Genomic DNA, 9,496 nt, shown 5'->3' on the forward strand with positions numbered 1-9,496 from the left:
TTGTTTTTGTTTCTCATATAATTCTGGTGTGAGAAGTTCAGGATGGTGCAGCAGCTTTACAATGTCTTAAATATTCTGGGCTCCATCCAGATTTCTCTTTCATCATTTGAGTATGCAGTTTTCATCTTTTTGTTTATGAAGTATGGTTTCTTTATCTCTTGCCTCACATCTACACTCCAGGGAGGGAAAAGGTACCACCCCTTCTTGTTTATATCTGGGAGCAGAGCATTTTAAGAAACCTTCAACTTAATATCTCATTGGCCAGAATTATGACATATGACCAGCCCTAATTGTAAAGAATGCTGGAAGATGTACCTGGACACATTGCTACTCCTAACAAAAGTGGGGTTCTATTTTAAAAGGGGAGAGTGGATATTGGGTAGGCAGCCAGCAGTCTACTATAAAGGGTTTAGATTACCAACCTGTACCACAGCTGGCTGTGTTATAGCCTCACATTTTTTGCTGATATGATGCTTGGGGTGGGGGTTTGGGGAGTGGGTTGGGGATTGCTTTAATAGAAGTAAAGTGTCAATTGTTTTACATTTCTCTCATAACATGGCTGGGCATACACTCAGGCATTCTACTCATAGAGAATAAAATTACTGAGAACTAGATAACATTAAGAAGAAGGTGGCTGGGTGCAGTGGCTCACACCTGTAATCCCAGCACTTTGGGAGGCCGAGGTGGGTGGATCACGAGGTCAGGAGTTCAAGACCAGCCTAGCCAACATGGTGAAACCCTGTCTCTACTAAAAATACAAAAATTAGCTGGGCATGGTGGTGCGTACCTGTAATCCCAGCTATTCAAGAGGCTGAGGCAGAAGAATTGCCTGAACCTGGGAGATGGAGGTTGCAGTGAGCCAAGATTGCGCCACTGCACTCCAGCCTGGGTGACAGAGCAAGACTCCATCTCAGAAAACAAAACAAAAAAAGGTAATTTTGCATGTGCAATAGACAAGAGGTGTAAAAAATTTTGGCCGAGCATGGTGGCTCATGCCTGTAATCCCAGCACTTTGGGAGGCCAGGGCAGATGGATCACCTGAGGTCACAAGTTCAAGACTAGCTTGGACATTTCACAACATGGTGAAACCCCATCTCTACTAAAAATACAAAAAAATTAGCCAGGCATGGTGGCAGACGCCTGTAATCCCAGCTACTCAGAAGACTGAGGCAGAATTGCTTGAACCTGGGAGGCAGAGGTGGCGGTGAGCCAAGATCACGCCACTGCACTCTAGCCTGGGCAACAGAGCAAGACTCCCATCTCCAAAAAAAAAAAAAAAAAAAAATTAATGCAGTTACACCTCTACTAGCAAGCTGGAGGATCTCCAATAGTTAACCAAGAAACCATTTTTATAATGACTTACCTTGGCATAAAGCCATTTTTCAGGAAGGTAGAGACAAATAGAAATAAACATTTCATTGTATTTATTTATTTATTTATTTATTTATTTATTTATTTTTGATATAGAGTCTTGCTCTGTTATCCAGGCTGGAGTGCAATGGTGTGATCTCAGCTCACTGCAACCTCCACCTCCCGAGTAGCTGGGATTACAGGTGCCCATCACCATGCCAGGCTAAGTTTTGTATTTTTACTAGAGATGAGCTTTCACCATGTTGTTCAATCTGGTCTTGAACTCCTGACCTCGGGTGATCCGCCCACCTCAGCCTCCTAAAGTGCTGGTATTATAAGCGTGAGCCACTGTGCCTGGCCAGAAATAAACATTTTAAACCAGAGAAGCAGATATTTTAAACCAAAAGTTATTTACCAGCTGCACCTGTTGACTTCCTGTAGCTTCAGGGCTATCCCCCTACCCCACCCAGCTCCCAGCCTAGGGCACTGTATTAGTCCGTTTTCACACTGCTGATAAAGAAATACCTGAGACGGGGCAATTTACAAAAGAAAGAGGTTTAATTGGACTTACAGTTCCACGTGACTGGGGAAGGTCTTACAATCATGATGGAGGGCAAAAGGCACTTCCTACATGGCAGCAGCAAGAGAGAATGAGGAAGGGCTGGGTACAGCAGCTCATGCCCGTAATCCCAGGTGTGAGCCTGGGATTTGGGAGGCCAAGGCCAGTGGATCACCTGAGGTCAGGAGGTTGAGACCAGCCTGACCAACATAGTGAAGCCTCTACAAAAAGTACAAAAAAATTAGCCAGGCATAGTGGTGCATGCCTGTAATCCCAGCTACTCGGGAGGCTGAGGCAGGAGAATTGCTTGAACCTGGGAGGCAGAGGTTGCGGTGAGCCAAGATCGGGCCATTACACTCCAGCCTGGGTGACAAGCAAAATTCTGTCTCAAAAAAAAAAAAAAAAAAAAAAGAATGAGGAAGAAGCAAAAGCAGAAACCCCTGATAAACCCATCAGATCTCATGAGACTTACTATCATGAGAATAGCACAGGAAAGACCAGCCTCCATGGTTCAATTACCTCCCCCTGGGTCCCTCCCACAACACGTGGTAATAATGGGAAATACAGTTCAGGTTGAGATTTGGCTGAGGACACAGCCAAACCATATCATTCCATTCCCCTGGCCCCTCCAAATCTCATGTCATCACATTTCAAAACCAATCATGCCTTCCCAACAGTCCCCCAAAGTCTTAACTCATTTCAGAATTAACCAAAGTCTCATCTGAGACAAGTCCCTTCCCCCATGAGCCTGTAAAATCAAAAGCAAATTAGTTACTTCTTAGATACAATGCGGGTACAGGCATTGGGTAAATACAGCCATTCCAAATGGGAGAAATTGTCCAAAACAAAGGGGCTGTGGGCCCCATGCAAGTCCAAAATCCAGTGGGGCAGTCAAATCTTAAAATGATTCCCTTCCACTCCATGTCTCGCATCCAGGTCATGCTGATGCAAGAGGTGGGTTCCCATGGTCTTGGGCAGCTCCACCGCTGTGGCTTTGCAGGGTACAGTACAGCCTCCCTCCTGGCTACTTTCACAGGCTGGTGTTGAGTGTCTGTGGCTTTTCCAGGTGCATGGTGCAATGGTAGGTGAATCTACCATTCTGGGGTCTGGAGGATGGTCACCCTCTTCTCACAGCTCCACTAGATGATACCCCAGTAGGGACTCTGTGAGGGCTCCAACCCCACATTTCCCTTCCATACTACCCTAGCAGAGGTTCTCCATGAGGGCCCCACACCTGCAGCAAACTTGCCTGGGTATCTAGACGTTTCCATACATCTTCTGAAATCTAGGTGGAGGTTCCCAAACCTCAATTCTTGACTTCTTTGCACCCACAGGCTCAACATCACATGGAAGGTGCCAAGGCTTGAGGCTTCCACCTCTAAAGCCACAGCCTGACAGCACATTGGCCCCTTTCAGCCACGGCTGGAGCAGCTTGCACAAAAGGACCAATCCCCTAGGCTGCACATAGCATGGGGACCCTGGGCCTGGACCACAAAACCACTTTTTCCTCCTGGGCCTCTGGGCCTGTGATGGGAGGGGCTGCTATAAAGGTCTCACACATGGCCTGGAGACATTTTCCCCATGGTCTTGAGGATTATCATCAGGCTCCTTGCTACTTATGCAAATTTCTGCAGCTGGCTTGAATTTCTCCCCAGAAAATGGGTTTTTCTTTTCTATCGTAGTCAGGCTGCAAATTTTCTGAACTTTAATGCTCTGTTCCCCTTTTAAAACTGAATGACTTTAGCAGTACCCAAGTCACCTCTTGAATGCTTTGCTGCTTAGAAATTTCTTCAGCCAGCTGGGCATGGTGGGTCATGCCTGTAATCCCAGCATTTTGGGAGGCCGAGGCAGGCAGATCACAAGGTCAGGAGAGCGAGACCTTCCTGGCTAACACAGTGAAACCCCATCTCTACTAAAAAAATACAAAAAAAATTAGCTGGACATGGTGATGGGTGCCTGTAGTCCCAGCTACTCGGGAGGCTGAGGCAGGAGAATGGCATGAACCCAGGAGGCAGAGCTTGCAGTGAGCCGAGATCACGCCACTGCACTCCAGCCTGGGCAATAGAGCAAGACTCCGTCTCAAAAAAAAAGAAAAAAAAAAAAAGAAATTTCTTCAGCCAGGCCGGGTGCAGTGGCTCACACCTGTAATCCCAGCACTTTGGGAGGCCAAGGTGAGTGGATCACTTGACGTCAGGAGCTTTAGACCAGCCTGGCCCACATGGTAAAACCCCATCTCTACTAAAAAAAATACAAAAATTAACCGGGCATGGTGGCATGTGCCTGTAATCCCAGCTACTCGGGAGGCTGAGTCAGGAGAATTGCTTGAACCCGGGAGGCAGAGGCTGCAGTGAGCCAAGATCGTGCCACTGCACTCCAGCCTGGGCGACAGAGCAAGACTCTGTCGAAAAAAAAAAGAAGTTTCTTCAGCCAGATACCCTAAATCCTCTCTCAAAGTTCAAAGTTCCACAAATCTCTAACGCAGAGGCAAAATGCCACCAGTTTCTTTGCTAAAACACAAAAGTCACCTTTGCTCCAGTTCCCAAGGAGTTCCTCATCTCCATCTGAGACCACCTCGGCCTGGATTTTATCGTCCATATCGCTATCAGCATTTTGGGCAAAGCCATTCAACAAGTCTAGGAAGTTCCAAACTTTCCCACATTTTCCTGTCTTCTTCTGAGCCCTTCAAACTGTTCCAATCTCTGCTTGTTACCCAGTTCCAAAGTCGCTTCCGCATTTTCGGGTATCTTTTCAGCAACACCCCACTCTACTGGTACCAATGTACTGCATTAGTCCGTTTTCACACTGCTAGTGAAGACAAACCCAAGACTGGGCAATTTACAAAAGAAAGAGGTTTAATTTGACTTACAGTTCCATGTGGCTGGGGAAGGTCTCACAATCATGGCAGAGGGCAAAAAGGCATTTCTTACATGGCAGCAGGAAGAGAGAATGAGGAAGAGGCAAAAGTGGAAACCCCTCATAAACCCATCAGATCTCGTGAGACTTATTCACTATCACAAGAATAGCATGGGAAAGACCGCCCTCCATGATTCAATTACCTCCCCCTGGGTCCCTCCCACAACATGTGGGAATTCTGGGAGATAAAATTCAAGTTGAGATTTGGGTGGGGACACAGCCAAACCATATCAGGCACCCTGTGGAATCCCAAGACTCCAAAAAGTTTAAAAATCACTGGTTGTTTTATCATGTTTTCCCACTCCAGATAAAAAAATCTGTATTGGGGGAATGATTATTTTAAAATCCCAAATAGGCCAGGCACAGTGGCTCACGCCTGTAATCCCAGCACTTTGGAGGGTGAGGTAGGTGGATCACCTGAAGTCAGGAGTTCAAGAACCAGCCTGGCCAACATGGTGAAACCCCATCTCTACTAAAAGTACAAAAAATTAGCCAGGCGTGGTGGCAGGCACCTGTAATCCCAGCTACTCGGAAGGCTGAGGCCGGAGAATCGCTTGAACCCGGGAGGCAGAGGATGCAGTGAGCCGAGGTCGTGCTATTGCACTCCAGCCGGGGCAATAAGAGTGAAACTCCCTCTCAAAAAAATAAAAATAAAATTAAAATCCCAAATAATATAGAAACTTAATGTCAAACATTCCAGAGAATTGGCCAGGCATGGCAGTTCACGCCTGTAATCCCTGCATTTTGGGAGGCCGAGGCAGGCGGATCACCTGAGGTTGGGAGTTTGAGACCAGCCTGACCAACATGAAGAAACCCCGTCTCTACTAAAAATACAAAATTAGCAGGGCGTGATGGTGCATGCCTGTAATCCCAGCTACTCAGGAGACTGAGACAGGAGAATTGCTTGAACGCAGGAGGCGGAGTTTGTGGTGAGCCAAGATCGCGCCATTGCACTCCAGCCTGGGCAACAAGAGCGAAACTCCGTCTCAAAGAGAAAAAAAAAAATTCAAGAAAACTACTGTATAATTTACTTTTAACTTTCAGTCTTTTTGATACTATGTATATATTCATTATATATACTTAAATATTACATGTGCAGTATCCTGTAGCAAAACTTTTTCTCTTAATATACCAGTTAACATCTTTCCATGTAAATTCATGTAAATCTATTTCATCCTTTTTAACAGCTGCACAGAATTTCCTTGTAGGTTAGCATCATAATTTTTTTTTTTTTTTTTTTTTTTTTTTGAGACGGAGTTTCACTCTTGTTGCCCAGGCTGGAGTGTGATGGCACAATCTCGGGTCATCGCAACCTCCCCCTCCCAGGTTCAAGCGATTCTCCTGCTTCAGCCTCCCGAGTAGCTGGGATTACAGGCATGCGCCACCACGCCCGGCTAATTTTGTATTTTTAGTAGAGACGGGGTTTCTCCATGTTAGTCAGGCTAATTTTGTATTTTTAGTAGAGACGGGGTTTCTCCATGTTAGTCAGGCTGGTCTTGAACTCCCGACCTCAGGTGATCCACCCGCCTCGGCCTCCCAAAGTGCTGGGATTACAGGCATGAACCACCGTGCCTGGCCGTTAGCATCATAAATTTTTTTTTTTTTAGATGGAGTATCACTGTCACCCAGGCTGGAGTGCAGTGGCATGATCTCAGCTCACTGCAACCTCCGCCTCCCGGGTTCAAGCAACTCTCCTGCCTCGGCCTCCCAAGTAGCTGGGACTACAGGTGTGTGCCACCATGCCCGGCTAATTTTTGTATTTTTAGTAGAGACGGTGTTTCACCATATTGGCCAGGCTGGTCTTGAACTCCTGACCTCATGATCCACCCGCCTCGGCCTCCTAAAGTGCTAGGATTACAGGTGTCAGCCACTGCGCCTGGCTGTTAGCATCACATTTAATGAAGTACCATCAATGGACACTTAACCAAATAGTGAAAATGCTTATACATACAAGTTCTCATACTCATTTACTTACTTAGGTTAACTTTGTAGAAGTGGAATTACTGAGTTAAATTATATGTTTTAAAGTTATACATACATTTTTAAAATGCAAATATTTGACTGGGAGCGGTGGCTCACGCCTGTATCCCAGCTCTTTGGGAAGCTGAGGCAGATGGATCACTTGAGCCCAGGAGTTCGAGACTGGCCTGGGCAACATAGGAAGACCCATCTCTATTATTACAAAAAAAAAACTGCAAATATTCATTTATGTGGTATGCACTGTAAATAATTTTTCTTATTTTTCAAAATTGTGCTTTCTGCAATGCAAATTTTTTATGTCATTTTGTTATTGTGGTTAAAAAACATGAAATCTGGCCCTAAGCCAAATTTCTTAAGCCCTCATATAAACTCTATACCCTGACCTCGTCATTGTGTACATTCACAGGTTGAACATACCCAGGGAGAAAGAAAATCCCTTATCTCGCCGGTTCCAGGCTGGAGTGCAAGGGCACTATCACAGTTCACTGGAGCTTCAACCTCCCATGCTCATGAAATCCTTCAGGCTCAAAAAATCATCTTGCCTCAGCCTCCCAAGAAGCTGGGAGTACATACTTGGCTAACTTTTTTTTTATTTTAAGAGATGAGCTCTCGCCACATTTCCCAGACTGGTCTCCTGAGCTCAACAAATGCCGTCTTGGCCTCCTAAAGTGCTTGGCTAACAAGTGTGAATCACTGCACCCAGCCTGCTTGGCCTGCTCTGCCCTCTTGTATACTTGATTGACTGATTGAGACAGAGTCTTACTCTTGTCGCCCAGGCTGGAGTGCAGTGGTGAGATCTCGGCTCACTGCAACCCCCACCTCCCAGGTCCAACTGATTCTCCTGCCTCAGCCTCCCAAGTAGCTAGGATTACAGGCACCAGCCACCACACCTGGCTAATTTTTGTATTTTTAGTAGAGACAGGGTTTCATCATATTGGCCAGGCTGGTCTCAAACTCCTGACCTCAGGTGATCCACCCACCTCAGCTTCCCAAAGTGCTGGGATTACAGGCGCGAGCCACCACACCATATACTTTAAATCATCTCTAGACCAGGTGCGGTGGCTCACACCTATAATCCCAGCACTTTCGGAGGCTGAAGCAGGCGGATCACCTGAGGTCGGGAGTTTGAGGCCAGCCTGACCAACATGGAGAAACCCTGTCTCTACTAAAAATACAAAAAAATTAGCCGGGTGTGGTGACACATGCCTGTAATCCCAGCTACTTGGGAGTCTGAGGCAGGAGAATCACTTGAACCCAGGAGGCGGAGGTTGTGGTGAGCTGAGATTGCACCATTACACTCCAGCCTGGCCAACAAGAGCGAAACTCTGCCTTGGGAGTCTGAGGCAGGAGAATCACTTGAACCCAGGAGGCGGAGGTTGTGGTGAGCTGAGATTGCACCATTACACTCCAGCCTGGCCAACAAGAGCGAAACTCTGCCTTAAAAAAAAAAACAAAACTCTAGATTACTTATACCTGCCATGTGATCAATACAGAGAGGAAAAAAATTACTTATACCAAGCACACTGTAAATGCTATGTAAATCATTGTTATACTGTAGTTTTAAAATGTGTTTTGTCTTTGGTTTTCTTCTTGTTTTTTGGACATGGAGTCTTACTCTGTCACCCAGGCTGGAGTGCAGTGGCATGATCTCGGCTCACTGCAACCTCCACCTCCACGGTTCAAGCGATTCTCCTGCCTCAGCCTCCTGGGTAGCTGGGACTACAGGCATGTGCCACCACACCCAACTAATTTTTGTGTTTTTAGCAGATACAGGGTTTTGCCATGTTGGCCAGGCTCGTCTTGAACTCCTGATCTCAGGTGATCCGCCCACTTTGGCCTCCCAAAGTGTTGGGATTACAGGCGTGAGCCCGGCCTTGTCTTTGTTTTTTTGTTGTTTTTTTCAAATATTTCAAACTAAGGTTGGTTGAATTCTTGGTTGAACCGTCAAGACAGAAACGGTCAAGTGTATATGGCTTGCAAATATTTTCTTCCATCCCTAAGTTGCCTTTTCACTGTCCTTTCTGTGCATCTTTTTAGTTTGATGTAGTCCCACTTGTCTATTTCTGCTTTTGTTGCCTGCTTTTGGTGTCTTATCCAAGAGATCATTGCCAAGACCAACGTTATGAAGCTTTTCCCCTGTTTTCTGCTAGGATTGTATAGTTTCAGATTTTACTTTTAAATCTTCAATCCATTTTAAGTTGATTTCTTTTTTTTTTTGGAGACAGAGTCTCACTGTGTCGCCCAGGCTGGAGTGCAGTGGCTCCATCTTGGCTCACTGCAACCTCCGACTCCCGGGTTCAAGCGATTCTCCTGCCTCAGCCTCCCAAGTAGCTGGGACTACAGGCACCCGCCACCACACCCGGCTAATTTTTGTATTTTTTTTAGTAGAGACAGGGTTTCACTATTTGGCCAGGCTGGTCTTGAACTCCTGACCTCATGATCTGCCCCACCTCGGCCTCCCAAAGTGCTGGGATTACAGGCTTGAGCCACCACACCTGGACTTAAGTTGATTTCTATGTACGGCATTAAGGCAACAATCCAATTTCATTCTTTTGTATGTGGATGTCCAGTTTTCCCAACGCTATTTGTTGAAGAGATTTTACTACATTTCTTTGTTTTGTTTTACAATTTTCCTTTATGATTTCCTACATTTGTGTGTTGGAAAGGCCTTCTCCACCACAAAATCACAAAAGT

The sequence above is a fragment of the Pongo abelii genome, chromosome 15 (genome assembly GCF_028885655.2).
Source record: "Pongo abelii isolate AG06213 chromosome 15, NHGRI_mPonAbe1-v2.0_pri, whole genome shotgun sequence".
NCBI classification, from domain to species: domain Eukaryota; kingdom Metazoa; phylum Chordata; class Mammalia; order Primates; family Hominidae; genus Pongo; species Pongo abelii.